The following is a 9,822-nucleotide window of genomic DNA, read 5'->3' as shown; positions in this document are numbered from 1 at the left end:
TGTATCATAGTTTATTGAAACCTAAAAAAAAAAAAAAAAGAAAAATCTGGTCCCTCCCCTACGAATTGCATTAATTTATTAGTTCTATTGGCGGCTATGCCGAGAGGATCATTAATTAATCGTAGTGGGAAACAATGACCGCCTCTGTACAGCAAACAGCTGTTCCAGATTCGTTTGCGAATAACACAGCCTAACAATAGATAAACTGAATGATCGATAAACATTGAACAAAGGAACAATCTAATTTAATCTGAACAGTAGCGATATTTGCACCGCGACTCATATTTGCGCTTCTAAGTGATATGAGAACTAGCATCTACTAATCATGATATTGAAAATGTGGATTCAAATGTAATCTTGATTTGCAGAGGAATATTACAATATATCAGAAGGGTTGATTAATAAATCAATCTTTTTTGCGTAAATAGATAGTAAGATATTTAAAACATATTTGAAAATATGTATGAAAATTATAAAATGTTAATTAGAAATATATCTGAATGACAAAGAAATATTTATTTGAAAGAAAGATTCAAAGAAAAGTTATAATGAATACATTAAAAATATTTATTCATTAAAATGTTAATTATTTAAATATTTTTATGATTTTTGTGGAATGTTTGTTTTTTTTATTTAAAATTTTACTTATATAAAGATGATTCTATCTATATTTATACAGTTGATAATATTTTCTGGTAAATTTTTTATGGAAAATGTTTAAACAATTTTGTAAATCATTATAAACATATAGGATGAATATCAATTTATATTGGAATATTAAACTTCATTAGGATTAAAAATCTTAAATAAATAAATTATCTAATCCTATTTTACTAATTTTTATATTTATATCCAAAATTTTTCACATTTAACTTTTGATTTCATTGATACTTTCATTAATCATTAAAAAAATTATAATTTTAATCTTGTAATTACAATTACAATTTGATAAATAACAGTGATCTAAATTAGATTTGAAGATTTTTTGAATGGGAAAATGAAAAATTTTAACTTCCATCTATATAAGTGTTAACAGAGAATTAAATATGATCACATTGAAATAATGTATATATAATCAAATTAATATGCATCCATTGTTATATTGTAACGCAAATATACGATAGTTTACGTTATGAAAGGGATACTTGTTGCATGAAAACAATTCTGTCAATTAAGATTAGCAAATAGATTCGTAAATATTCGAGTAATTTCGTATTATCATTCAATTATTATTTGATTGATTTTATCATTACGTAAAACTACCGATATGTTCGAATTATAGACAGAAACAAGAATCTTATAATCGGCTTTCGTCTGTCAATATAAACGGTTCAAATTTCATCTGTATAGGAATTTCATTGATTATCAATCTAATTATATAATGAGCCTGATTAATGTATTTCACTCGATATTGAAGGAGATTATCATGAGAATATTCTCATATAGAAAAATAAACTTATTAAACTTGTACTCTTTGAAATGATTGTGATTTTAAGTGGTATAAATTGTAGTACAACAGTGGTACAAAGTACAATTGGCTAAGATAATGTATGAATTATTTTCGAATGAACATGTCACAATCGATCAAAAATATTTTATTACATAATTCAATCAAAGAGTTTATATTTTATAAAAATATATTTACAATATTCGCAAATAAAATATCTGTTTTTATAAATCTAAAATTAATAATATTAATATTAAAAGAGATTCTTGCAATTTAAAAATTCTATACTTTGTATTATATATTGTATATTTGTATAAATATATTTTATATTTCATTAATTTACAATGTATCTATAATTTTAATTAGATAGATTGATATATATTACTTTATATATATTATAATGTTAGTAAGAAAATAAAATATTTCACATATTATATCATTGACTTTGTACAAAGACATCATAAAGAAGGGATAAACGTCTTTACTTGTCGATTCCTTTAGCAGTCTTGTAATCGGCTTACATTAATCCGAGTTTATCTCATGATGTTTTCTTTTGTTTTATTTTTCTTAAATTATATTATCGTTACTGTTCATTAGATTCAATACTATTTTATATTTTAGCTGCTTAAATTTTAGATTTTATTAAAATATTCAGCATGATATAAAAATTTTATTTATAGAATATTCCAAAAAATAATTAGAGATGAACAATATAATTTCTTTAATTAAAGTCATTTTAATTTTTTTAAGGATTTCATAATGTTATATTTTATTTATTAAAAATTTGTTATATTATGATCTTAAATTGATCTTGGAAATTCTATTTTATTTGAATTAAATTTTACATGCTCAAAGTAGTGTACAATTAATTACTTTATATGTTTAAGGAAAAAAAATGAAAATAATTACATTTTAAAAATACAATATTCTTTTATATTATAAACTTCCATATTAAATTTTTTTCCACTTTATTAATTAATAAAAAAATTGAAATAAAAAAATCGCAAAATTAATTTGACGTTTCGTTTTTATATTTTAATATCTTAATATTCCATTCTTTTCATGATATATTATATATTCTACCGTTTTTATATTACACATTCTACAATATACATTATACATCTCAGACTCTAGATTGAATTCTACATATGAACTACCTCTCTATATATTCCGTGCATTATACGTTACATTTCACATTTTAGATCCCCACATTTTCCATTTTCACGCATTTTTGTTTATTCTTTGTTCCAAATAAAAAATAATATTCGTTCATTCATGTTTAATAATCCTTCTTTGAATTTCGAAAAATAAAGGATAAAAATATTTCTTATTTCCAAAATAATTTTTTATTAATATGCATTGAATTAAATTCGATAACGAAATTAATTTTGTTAAATGCTTCATACTGTAGAATAAAATATTCACTGTAAAAATATATTACAAGATAATTATATTACAGTCATAAATTATATACATAATTATTTATTATTAAATTTTATACAAAATCAATTTTTTTTTCGAACATTTACGAAATGAAGCTTAAATAGAGATTTACTTCATTTGTTAAATATTATATAACACGTACTTATTATATTTTGAATTTTCATACCTTGTTGCATTTATTATATTTTATATTACATATTATATTCTGTAGAATTCTGAATATTTAAATTTTAATATAAATGCATAAATATCAATTTATTTGTTACATTAATATCTACTTATTGTACATTTAATGTACATTTAATGTATCTTCTTTATTTATTATTTATATATTTTTTAAATATTCGAATTATTGTATTTTGTATTCATATTTACTTATTTTTGATTCTAATGTGACATTTGATATCAAATAATTTTCAAAAAAAATCAAAAAAACAATCATTCAATTCAAAGTTCAAGAGAAAAATTTAGAATATTATTTAAAAAAGAAACATTTTTATAAGCTAATATTTAAAAATATCGGCAATTCGTTTTAATTGAAAGAAAAATTAATTCGTTTTCGTTTCTTCATGCTCAATATTCCTTTTTCCCGATGCAAAAAGTATAAAATACGACGATATTTCTTATTGCCTGAACAGCTCTTCATTGAGATGCATTGATGTAGCCATTGCGAGGGTTGTTGCAATTACGAACTCGCGAGATTCAGGCCGAAGCATGGCTTGCGAATTCCTATTCGCTTAATCGTTGCGGTTATCAATTTGAAACTTACAGTAACCAAGTCATCGGCGCTTCAGCTTTGCAAATTCGCCCGGGAAACTTAAGCATCATCCACGAAGACAACGGTCCTTAACGACTTTTCGCTTACTCACTATCTATTCGTGAACGATGATTAACGATCCATAATTTATGCCTTGTTGACAATTTTTCATCGTTATGCGGTTATTTAATTCGTTTCCTTTTTTGAAATTCGTCAAATATTTGAAACATTGGAAAATCATCTTTGGAATTTTTAGATTATTTTGGAATTTCGAAAAAAAAAAATATTGCGTTTCTTTAGAATTATTGATTCATTCTTGATTTTATTAAATTTGAAAATTGAAAAAATGTTTGAAATTTAGTTAAAATATAAAATACTTTGTTATTTTATTTCGCGATTATTTACTTTCTTGGAAATTTTTTGATTTTATCAAGTATGTTAAAGTTTTACTATTTTTTTTTTTTTTTTTAGAATTTCTATTTTATTTCTAAATTGGTATATATCTTTAAAATTTTCTTTAGGTCATGCTCGAATATATCAAACATTTAAAAATTAATGAAAAAAAAGCCTTGTCGCTTTTAGAATTTCTACTAGAAATATTATTGGAATTTCTAAGTTATGATTGAATTCTTCACACGCTTGAAGTTAGGTAAAATGCATCTTCGTCTTCTTTAGAATTTCTAAGACACAGATTTAAAATATTGACAAGATTTCTTATAAAATTTTAAATCAATCTTGAACGTGACCGCTTAAAATTTGGCTAAAGAAACTTTCTTTCAAAATTCTTAGACCAATCCTTTCTTCAAAAGTTTATAATTCAATTAAAGAAATCAATTTTTCTTTTTACTTTTCAGAATTATTAATTCCTTTGAACTTATGATACAAAATTTGTTGTACGTCAACATATATTATAAATCCCAAAGGAAATTCCTTTTCTCGTTAGTAAACGTCGAGGTAATAATAAATTTAATTTTGATCAAATAAGCTTGATAATTTTACATCAGCATCGCATATTGATTAGATCGCATTAGCCGATAATATTATTCTTGTGACGCAGCGAAGTGTCCATAAAACTTGAAGACAAGCGACAATGATTAGCAATCGATTTTCGTTAGAAAGGAGTTGGAGGGTGTATCGTCGTCCTAGATCCTTCAAATGACAGTAGCAGCCGTTACTTCAGTGAAAATGACAACGAAATGACATTATGAAGTGCCCCCTGATGCCCAAGGAATATTGAAGAAGAAACGAAGAGAATTATTCTCGACAACGGTATTTTACGAGAAAAGTATAATATATAGAATATTTGATGGTGAAAATATAATCAAAATATAAATTTTTAACATACATGGAATTTTACAATAATATTTATAAATATTTATTTTTTGAAAGTAAATTTTATGAAAATTAAAGTTTAAATATAAAATAATTGTATGTATTGTTAATACATATTGTTTGAAAATTGCAATATTTTTGTTAAAAAATTATTGTTTTGATAATTATATTAAAAATTACAGGTAATATTTTAAAATAACATTCTAAAGAATGTTTAAAGGATTTTAATATACTCAATGTAGGGTGTGCTAAAAATCATAAACGAATAAAATTTAATTAGAGATTTCTGAAATGATTTTAAACAATTTTTTTTTTTTTTTACAAAAATTTTCATTTATTCAGTTTTATTAATCAATCATAGAAACATCTATATGATACTAGTGCTGGATTTGATACATATTGTTTGTTCAAGGCGATTCGAGAACGGCACATACCCAACACTATCATCAAGCACAATAAGTCTATGCGCTTTGTGATTGGCCAGTGCTTTTTGTCAATAGCTGAATAAATAAAGCAAAAATTTTTTATAAAGAAAAAAATTGTTTAAAATCATCTTCAGAATCATCAGTTAAACTTTATCGATTGTCAATCCTTTTGAAATATTCCATACAAATTTTAATTTTTATATCTTTTGTAAATATACATAAATTAAATTTTTTTTCTTTCTTTATTTAGATCCTATTTAGTCTGTATATTGTTAAATATCGATGTTATAAATTTAGAGATTAACATAAATCTAGACTAGAGTTCATTTCATTAGTAAAATTTTCTATAAATAGACAATACTTTCAAATATATTTGAATAAACAATTAATATATTCAATTATAATTTTAATAATAATTTTATAATAATAATTTTCATTTACTTAATATAAAAATAAATAAGTATATTAAATATATTTTCAAGAACTACATCATAGACTTGGAAATAATTTTGTGAGTATACAATTTTTCTGATGGCAATTTAATATTTGCTTGAAACTCATTATTCATCTTGACCTCTTTTATGTGCCCTTCTCTTCTATTTCTTTTCCTTTATTTCTTTTTCCTTGTTTTCTTCATATTCTTTTTCTTCTTCTTCTTCTTCTTCATTTTTTTTTTTTTTTATTATTAATTCCTTTGAATGGAACTCGTTAGTTCGGACTTTCCTCAGTAGTCTTGCTGTTTGTATGAAGAGCAATGGAGGTAGAAGAGTTTTGGAAACTTTGTTTGGAACAAATTTTTAGGATTTATAGAAAAATAAATTGTTCGAGTAATTGGTTTTTCTATAAATATATGGAGCGAGAATTATTTGTTTTGAATTTCTTGCAAAAAGAGTTTTAACTAAAAAAAAATTAATGGATACATTTTAAAGTATAGAATGCAATTTTATTAATTATTAATAAAAGAATAGAATTTTAAATTACTCGTGCTTATGAATAATAACATGCTGTTTATTAAATTTAATTTCTCCAAAGTTTTGAAAGCAAAGAAAAATAATAATTCTTTTTATGAGTAATTGATATCATTTTATAATAATTCACTTGAAAATGTATTTTAAACATTGAGTAAATTAATTTCACTTGTGCATTATTTATATTCCATGCAATTTCTTCAAAAAGTTGCACACTTTGATTTGGAAAATATTATAAGAATATGTTATTGGAAAGATATTTCATGCAAGCAGTGTTATACACAATAGCAATCTGGTTTCGCACTATAATAGAACATAAAGCAATTTTTTTTTCTTTTTTTTTTTAAATAGAGAAACAAACAGCTTTTATGTTGACTTTTGAAGCCATCAAACACGATTCTCATAGTTGCTATGCTTTAACCAAATGAATGGAAGAAAAAACACGCCAATACAAAAGCACATAAAAGAGTTTCCAAAAGGCATATTACTTTCAACTGCAGCGAAAATATTTTATTCTGTCTGTTTGATTAAATTCATATTGATTACATATCTTTCTTAATAAAAAATATATTTGATCAAATCACATTTTGATCATGTATCTCTTTTATTTTAAAAAATGATATCTGAAAAAAGAAGATTATTAATTAACTATAACTATTTTTTAAGAAATCACGTGCAACAAATCATTTCTCTATTTTATCTATGCACTTATGAATCTTAAACAAAAGTTATTAACTCAAAATCAATATTAATAATAATTTTATTCAATTTTAACAGATTTCGAATCTAACAAAATTCCAATCTGAATTTTTCTTAAATTATTGAATTTCATGGAATATTATATTAACGATTTCAAATTTTTGATCGATAGTATACATCCATCATCACAGATAACGATAGTAATTTTATTTACTTTAATAAATGTCGCAAAAAAAAATTTTTCGAACTATTTCAATTTAATTTTTTCTCAAATTATTAAATTCTACGTCGATCCTATTTCAAATCTTTTTTCCTTTTGTACGTCTGAAGCTCGTCCAGGCGAAATTTACCATCTGTATTAGCCGAAACATTAGCAAATTCGGCTCGATTATCGAAGGAGATAAGAAGGAGAAACGAGTGGAAACGCTGAGGGATTTCGTCTTTCATCCTCAATAACCCGTTCGTTATCGCCTCCACCGTGTCCATCAGACACCGACTGACGGAGATTAATAGAGGTTGCCGAGTGACGAGAGAAATAAGGACGGCGTTGCTCCACGGTACAGCCCTCAGAATCGATCCAGTTTTTCAGCAAATCGTTCTACAGTTGCCGACTTCCATCGTGAAAAAAGGCGCGACTCGTTGGAGCGATTTTTACGCCGACTGAAAAACAAACGAGATTAGGATTAAGTAAGTCGAAAACGTTGGATAAACTATTCTTAGGTAGAAGTGAAAAATGTAGAAAATAATAACTTTTCTTTAAATAAATTATAAAATTTTGTTTGAAAAATGAATTATTCTTAAATAAATGTTTGATTATTGTATTTCGTCTTGGATGAAAAAATATAATATTTAAGAGATTTAAAAAGGATTAATCAAAGGATTAAAAAAATAAAAAACTATTTGAAAATATTATCGATTTTATTTAATTTCTAAATTAAATAAATATTATTTATTACTTTCAATTCAATGTTTAATAATTAAAATATTTATTTTCTATACTTCTTATTTCTTAAACATTAAAAAATGATTGAGAATTTTATATTATATTATTTTTATATTATTTTGTTATATATCTCAAATGAAATATTCATTTTAAAGTATTTAAAATGTATAAGTAATAGTATAAGTTAATATTAAAATATTATTTCTTTATTATTATTTTAAAAAAAATTCTATTTGGCTGAAGAAATGTTTGTTTGTATTATTTATTTCTCTTTATTTAAAAAATCTATTTTTTCCCCAGCCAGGAGATTAATTTATCTCGTGTAGCATGCAAATTATATAATCATAACTTGCTCGCCAAAGTAACTTTCAGGAGAAACGGAAGAAATGCAACAATTATTTCTCTTTCACATTCCACTATTTCATTAAAAATAGATGGTTTTTAATTTGTTAAAGATGAAACAGCAACACGAGAAATGTTTCATGGATCAACTATGCAATTGTTTATTCGGGAAACGTTTCTTTTGATTATAATGGTACTGTAACACGTTGCGTTACATTCTAGGAATGGTAATACATTTACACGGCTGAAATATGGAAAGGAAGAATATTACTGCTTGATATTCGAGAAAATTAAAACATGGAATTTAAGCTACGTGTTCCTCTCGCAGCCATAAGAAATGACCAAGAATTATCCTCTATAAAATTTCGATCTAATATCGAACTGACAATTTAATTTCTCTCGAGGTAAAAATAAAAGAAATTTTTACACCTTTCAAATAATATCTCTTCATTTTTTCAATTCTCAATTAAGTTTAAAATTCAAATATCACGTGAGAAAACAAAGTGAGAAGACAAAGGAATTATATATATTTATAATTTGTGTTTAAAAATGTTTTTTTTAAATTATTTAAATCAAAATTTTTTTTTAATATATCTAATTATTTTATGTATCTTTGAAAAATAATTATATTATACGAAATTTTCTATTCACTTAATATTGAATTTTCGATGAAATGAATATTCAAACCAGATAAAAAATTTATAGAATGATTTTAGGTATTAAAATAAACACAAAAGTATTCATTAATGCCATAACCAATTTAATTTCGTATTAGATTACTCTATATCCTCTCTCTCTCTCTCTCTCTCTTTCGCTTCATCTGGTGGAAAATTAAATTGTTTACGACACGAAAAATAAGCTTCGTTAAATCTTCTTTTGCACATAACAATTTTTGTATTTTTCTCTAAATTATTATATTATATTTTTCTTTATCAAATTTTGTTTTTTTCCCTTTCACGACTAATTTACACGTCCTCTAATTTTCTACCAACATCATATTTCAATTTCGAGAACATGAGAGACTATTGATTACACATAGAATAACCTCGTTCTATTTTCCGTATCAGAAATGTCCGCTGGTTCGCCTATCAATTCACACATTGATAAATTCATAGTGGGGGAGCTTACTTACGAATTAGATTCATTTCTCGCTCACTTTTCGCCTTATAACTCTTAAATTTTTCATCATACCGTTGACAAGTGGTTCTCGCCAAGAGGCACGCGTTACTTCGAAATTCCGAAAACTATCGATCCCCATTTCTGACATCAATTATTCATTACGCGGGATTATTCCAGCGCAAAATTGGCGTTTTGGGGGGAGGGGGGAGGAATTAACTATGCGATAACGTATTATCCGTTCTTAACGGATTAACAATAAATTTAATAAACGTCCGGCCATGAGACAAATTGTATTATCCGTGGCATTAATATGCATCGATAACGGGACGCTTTGGTAATACGTGATT

This window comes from Apis dorsata, unplaced genomic scaffold (genome assembly GCF_000469605.1).
Source record: "Apis dorsata unplaced genomic scaffold, Apis dorsata 1.3 scaffold_88, whole genome shotgun sequence".
NCBI lineage: Eukaryota > Metazoa > Arthropoda > Insecta > Hymenoptera > Apidae > Apis > Apis dorsata.
Note: the sequence above shows the minus strand (reverse complement) of the source record.